This window comes from Conger conger, chromosome 4, assembly GCF_963514075.1.
Source record: "Conger conger chromosome 4, fConCon1.1, whole genome shotgun sequence".
Lineage (NCBI taxonomy): Eukaryota > Metazoa > Chordata > Actinopteri > Anguilliformes > Congridae > Conger > Conger conger.
Genome location: NC_083763.1, coordinates 34,070,734 through 34,078,153, shown reverse-complemented (window position 1 = coordinate 34,078,153; position 7,420 = coordinate 34,070,734).

Sequence of the window (7,420 nt, the reverse complement as noted above, 5' to 3'; positions counted from 1 at the left end):
CACAAGAGCAACAGATAGAGGGTGGCATGTATATTGTTGTACTCTTGTTTCTCATAGCAATAGCAGTTCCAGTTGGTTCAGTTCCAGAAGTGATCTAAGAGAGACAGAGGAAAAAGAGAGAAAGAGTACCCTTTGTACCACTATAGAAATAAATAACAAATAAGAATGGTTGTTAGGAGTTAGTGCATCTCTGTCAAGCCTTAGGCCTGTATATACTTAATGGCAGGATCAGAAGGGGACTCTTTAGGAAGATTCATATCAGCTCTTGGGACAAGCATTGTGGACTATGCTGCCATTGCCATGGACCCTTCCTTCTTCAGTGCATTCACTGTCAGGCAACAAACCCCCCTTTCAGACCATAATCAAATCAGTGTGTTTCTGAAAAAGATTTGGACACCCCAGAAACTCATACACACAACCCTATAAACTGTATAAAACTGTATAAAAATCAATATACAGATGGGCTGAATCAAGCATAGATGAATTCACAAAAGCAATGGGAACAACTCAATTAACTGACTCTGTTAACACATTCATTAACACGCCTGACGAAAATAATACAGAAGATTAAATCGGGTTCTTAAAAATGTCTTTTCCAGAAAACAGCAAATAAAGCTAACTTAAAATGTCATAATAATCAGGTACTGTCAAACTCTTAAAGAATATAATAAACATAAAAAACTAAAATACACAGAAAAATTTCTTAAAGATATTGAAGATTCAGCTAATCAAAACCAGTTCTGGGATTTGTGAAACAATTGAAGCAAAGCAAAAGAACAAGAATTAGCCATTAGTGATGGAGCCATTTGGAAACAATCGTTTGAAAATCTATACAGTGAAATCAAAAATGTTAAAACTCACTATACTATAATTCATGAACACCTAAACAAATTGGAATCAACCATCAAGGAAAACCAAAACCCACTGGATAAATCTCCCACAAAGAACTGATTGAAAAGTGATTTGACCTAGTACTGAGTTCAGGATGCTTTCCTTACATTTGGAACCAGGGGCCTCATGCATAGAATTGGCTTGGATTTCATCCTACCCTTTATCCTACAACCACTTACTAAAGCGTGCATGCACATGATTGAGAAAATTGATGTACGGATGGAAAAAATGTTGTAAATCACTCATACACACACATTATTTATGAATCACAAATATCCGAGTGCTGACGAGAAGACACTTTACACTCCACCCGGGGAACGCCCTCAATTATCCTTAGGCCAATATGGTGGCTTTCAAATGGAGGTGCAGGCAAGAGCAGGACTATTGTTTCAGCTTTTATTTTCTGGCATTAACACCAAGATTTGTTAAATTACTTTGGTATCAGACCACATTTTTAGGTGAGCAAAAATATTGGAACAGAGAGTATTTAAGCAAATTAATGTGAATAACACTTTATATTTGGTAGCATATCCCTTGCTTGCAATAACTGAACGAAGCCTGCAACCCATTGACATCACCAAACTGTTGCATTCTTCTTTTGTGATTTTTTGTGAGGCTTTTACAGCCTCTTTCAGTTTCAGAATTTGAAGGGATTTTTCCATCAAATGGTTGACTGAGATACATTCACGCATGCCCTGTGGAGATTGTTTGTGATGTCACTGACTGATGGTTTGGGGTTTTTCTTCACAGATCTCACAATGTTTCTGTCATCAACTGCTGTTGTTTTACTTGGTCGACCTGTTCAATGTCTGTTGCTCAGTACGCCAGCGGTTTCTTTCTTTTTCAGGACATTCCATGTCGTTATACAAGCTATTCCCAATGCTTGTGCAATGGAGTTCCACTTTTTTGTAAGCTTCGAAATGGCTTGCTTTTCTCCCAAAGACAGCTCTCTGATCTACATGTTATTTTATCTTTTCTAACACAAATGCAGTCTTCACAGGCAAAATCCAAGGCTAAAACCAGTACGGAGTAGACATTCAGAACTATTTATTGTTTAATCAATCAATTTAACAGGACACATCTAGGTAACAAGAAATACATGTCAGTCACATGTTCCAATACTTTCTCTCACCTAAAATTGGGGGGGTCTGATAAAAAAAGGTGATATGTTCTAAGATGTTTAAGAAATCTAGATAAAAAATACCAGGAAATAAAAGCTGAAATTTGGATTTGTCATCTCATGTACATCTTTTGACCTCAAACTCAATTGTCTTCAGTGTATAGCAAAAACAAAGGAATTGACCTTGCTGTTCCAATACTTTTGGACTGTATATCCAGCAAAACAAAATATCTGGCTTGGCAAACTTTGACAGGTATGCTCTGGGAAATGCATAAGGCATGGACCTCATTTGCAAGCTGTTAGTATCCTAAAAGCACACATAGGTGTATCGCTCTTTTCGCGAAGTCCAACAGTGCTATCGCAGCTTTCAATGTGAATAGCTTGTGCCATCACGCAGCAACTAAGGTAAGCTATTTTATGCACCCATAGTGAGTCTTGATTTTAGCTCTCTCTCATGAGAGAATATGTATCATGCCTGCAAAAGCTGAAGAGCCACAAGGAATAGTTAAGAGTCTGGAGTGAGTGTATAGGTACGGACATTTTCACAATCATTTCAAGTTTAAAAATCTCAATGTTGTCGTGGATTTCGGCGCAGGCCCAATTTATGCATGAGGCACCGGGGGGAAGGAATTGTCACCTTCCTTCACAAACACAATGTCCTGAACAAAAGTCAAATTGGATTTCTCCCAAATCATTGTACCCCTGATTATATTTACACCCTGCACACCCTAATAAATAAACATGTGCACCAAACAAAAAATGGAAATAATCTTGTGATTCATTGCTCTTCATTGATTTCAAGAAAGCATTTGACTCGATTTGGCATGAAGGATTATACTACAAAATGATCAAAGTGGTGTAGGGGGTAAAGTTTATGATATCATTAAAATGTAAAATGTGGGGTGAGAATTAGCGAACAAAGACCAGAGTTCTTCACACCAAAACGGGGAGTGAGGGAGGGCTACAGCCCCGGGCCTCCAACATGACATAAGAATTCTTACTCTACGCAGATGATGTGGTTCTGCAGTAACCCACTGAAGAACGATTACAGCAGTACATAGCTCTGGTGGGGGATTTCTGTCAGAACTGGGCATTGACAGTATACTTAAAAAAATACAAAAATAATGATCTTCCAGAAAAAAGCCAGATGTCAGGAAAACAGATTCAAGTTTCTTCTTGGCAACACTGCCATAGAACATACACAAAATTACACCAGCATCATTTTCATTTTCCTGTATTATGATTATTATTATTAATAACACACTATTGTTATCTGAAGGTTTAATTGATTTGTGTGATTACGAAGCAACAATATTTAGTAGTGTGATTGCAAAGCAGAGGCTTATTTCCTGAGGGCCAGCAATGTAGCCTCCTTAGGAGTAAGCAATTCCTACATTGACAACAGGTGAAGAAAAAATCAGCAGGTGACGGAGGGTGTTGTGGATGTAAAAGTCATTGGAAAGTGTGGGCTTAGCTATACGGGCCATAAAGCTGAGGCTGGACAGTACACTTGACCGAAAACTTATTTGATACTGTTGATACTGCTCCTCAGTAAGTATGACTCTTGCTTGCACCAGCATGTAACTGAGAGCATTGAAAGAGAAAGAAGCAACATGATAATCCCATTAGCCAGTTAATTAAACAAACTGTTACAAGTTAAGTCAGAAAAGCGAGGATGTTTGTCACCACCGAAGACCTCACATTTTGGGACCAGTGCTCCAACATACTGTGATATGTGAGATGTTCTCCATGAAAGGCTGATTGCCATTGTAGACTTTGCAACAACTACAGACAAGTACTTTGTGGATTTTCTGAAGGAAAATCATTTAATTTCATTTCAAATGAGAGCGGCACGGATGGTGCAGTGGGTAGCACTGCCACCTCACAGCAAGGAGGTCCTGGGTTCAAATCCCGGTCGGTGGGGGCCTCTCTGTGTGGAGTTTGCATGTTCTCCCCGTGTTTGCGTGGGTTTCTTCCGGGTACTCCAGTTTCCTCCCACAGTCCAAAGACATGCAGGCTGATTGGAGAGTTGCCCGTAGGTATGAGTTTGTGAGTGAATGGTGTGTGTGCCCTGTGATGGACTGGCGACCTGTTGAGGGTGTATTCCTGCCTTTCGCCCAATGTATGCTGGGATAGGCTCCAGCGACCCTGTTCAGGATAAGCGGGATAAGATAATGGATGGATGGATTTCAAAATGAGAACAATCATTTCAAGAATCAATGTCCTTTTCTTTCTGTCCATGTATTTAAAAATATATATATTTTGTACATATTTACCATAAAATGTATTATTACTTGGACTTTGCAATAATCATTTTGTATCGAATTTACAAATGATTTATTTCTTGTATTTTTAATTTGTTTTAAGGAGAAAAGACAGTTCGCCATCCTTTCATTCTTTAATGTTGTTCTGGCAGGGGAAGAGCAGAGAAAAACAAATAAATCACAGTGCTGAAAGCACATTCTCACCATGTCATACATCAAGTTTATTCCTGTACACTTTGGCAATACTTGCAAATGACTTTCATGGTAATGAAGGATCTTGAATTTGTATTTTAGAGACATGGGTTTTCCATGTGTTGATCTGTCTGTCAGAAGCTAACGGGACCGCAGTGCTACCAGATTCGAAAGAAAACAAGCTCTGCTCTTTTACCGCCTCCTGATGACGTTATATGCGATGAATTCATCTGTATAAATCCCAGAGACTGCCCGAGGCTGCACTCCTTACAGAACTTAAATGGGACATTTAAAAGACAATGGGGAATGGGTCTGAATGTGTGTGTGTGTGTGTGTGTGTGTGTGTGCTTGTAAGTGAGAGAGATGGAGATAGAGAGACAGAGAGAGAGCAAAAGAGCAATGGTGGTGTGCATGCACATGAGTGATATGGGTGTTTAATTCAATTTAATTAAATGTTTACTCAGGTTCCCTTTGTCTAATAATACCTTTTGTTGAAGGATCTGAAACTATTCAGTGTGACAAATATGCAATAGAGGAAATCAGAAAGGGGACATACTTTTTCCAGGATACTGTATATTCCAAAAATAATTAACTCTAAAATCAAACTTCTGGATGAAGTTGAAATTATTTTAAATCAACCGTTAAACCCAATGCCCAATAGGAGTATTCCACTCACAACATGACTTTGGTTAACAGGACAAACAGATGGTTAACAGGATAAACAGATGCCCAATGTGCTAAACACCCGACATGGGCACGTTCACGGAAAACTCGACACAATGGAAGAACCACTCGTAAGAACAGATTGGTTCTTTACTCGCTTGCACTCGCTTTATTCTCCATAAAAAAATAAACTTCATAATGTATGACCATGTTGAAGTTGTTTGACAGTGGCATTCAACCGTTTTACTGTACATTTATCAATATAATGATATATTTGAATCGGCTATTGAGGCTTTTTTGTATTAGTCCTACAATATGAATAAAATCATTTCTAACATAGTTGTGGGGCAGAATATTTATTCATCTTAGCCTTCGTTGATATTAAAAACATTTGTCAACGACAATATTTTATATTGACTTACTTATTCTTCTGGATGCCTTTGTGCTTCAGGACCTTGGAAGACAGCCTGTTTTTAGAGACCATGCTGATATACACTCAGTGACCACTTTATTAGGTAGACCTGTACACCAGCTTATTAAGGCAAATATCTAATCAGCCAATCATGTGACAGCAACTAAATGCATAAAAGCATGCAGATGTGGTCAAACGGTTCAGCTGTTTTTAGACCAAATGTCAGAATGGGGAAGAAATATGATCTTGTGACTGAGGAAATGTGAAAAATAGACTTTGACCGTGGAATGATTGTTGGTGCCAGATAGGGTGGTTTGAGTATCTCAGAAACTGCTGATCTGGGATTTTCACAAACAACAGTCTGAGTTTGCAGAGAATGGTGTGAAAACCAAAAACATCCAGTGAGCAGCAGTTCTGCACGCAGAAACGCCTTGTTAATGAGAGAGGTCAGAGAAGAGCCAGACTGGTTGAAGCTGACAGGAATGTGACAGTTACGCAAATTGCCATGGATTACAACAGTGGTATGAAGAAGAGCATCTCTGAACACATAATGCATCAAAACCTCCAAAGTGTATAGGCTAAAACAGCAGAAGACCAATAAGTCTAAAGAATAAGTCTTAATAAATACCAAATAAAGTGCTCACTGAGTGTATGCAGAGACAGACGAATGGTTATTGTTGTGATGTACAATACCATGTTGTGGGAACCACTAATTACGAGAGAGACACACCGGTCCAACCCTATTCACCACACCTCCAAGTACATACTCCAATGGGATTCCTGGCCACCAGAACTTATCAATGGGAGATCAGAAACCGATCGGGTGTTTTAGTCCTCCTTTAGTCATGTGCTCCCCTAGGTCATCAAAGCCCTCATCGGATTCTTACCCAGGTAGTCTCCATCCAATTCCCATACACTGTTGTCAAACAAGTACAAATTAAGAGCGACTTTAATACATTGCTAGATTACTAAACTATCTACAGTCTGGTACAAGCATCAGGTGCCATTGCAATAACGGCATTAGTATTCTGTTAGCCTGTTCCTTTGATGCCTGCTCCTAAGAATAATATTCTTTCATTAGTCAATTCAGAAAGCAGGATTTCAAACTACAAGGCTGTAAAGTTCTTCTTCTCATTATCAAATGCCTTTTTTATGAATTAATCTTTCTGGCAAATGGGACACCATGCCTAGCCTTATATGGCATTTTTGGGCATCGATTATACAAATTCAAAGTTCTCATGAACTCACACTCATTTACAAACAGGTGGGCTTCATCATGTTTAGTTTTCTGAAGTTATTTGAGTGGCACACTTATATGAGCCCATCTTATGGAAAAATGTTAAAATACAAAATGCTCTTGCATGAGGCACAATGTGTTCAGGCCAGAATTAGGCCACTGATGATTAGCATTCAATGGATATAAGGAAGGTTTGTATTCATTTCAAAACATAGTAGGATTTGATTTTAAAAGGATTCACAATAAATGCAAATGACGACATACATTTCCACACAAATAATGTTGTTCAAACACACTCATTACAGAATCAGTACCACACATACACACACACACAGAACTTTGTCTGCCTCCCCCCACCAGCCCTCCAAGTGGGGGCCCTTCGTGGCACGGGTCCAGGATTTGACTTCAGCTAGTGTTGTAAACAGCCATGAGCTGCTTTCCATTTAGTCTTTCCAAAACCCTAAATGTCACTTAAATGAGTCTGCGTTACATCATACCCATGTTTTAGTTTATTTTAGGATGAAGAGCTTTACCATTAGCAGAGTGGAAGGGGGCAGGGATCATACCTTTAGCTTTGTGTCAGAAAAGATTGCATAACACGAATAAGCCTAACTTTAGACGGTCATCACCATTCAAATAAA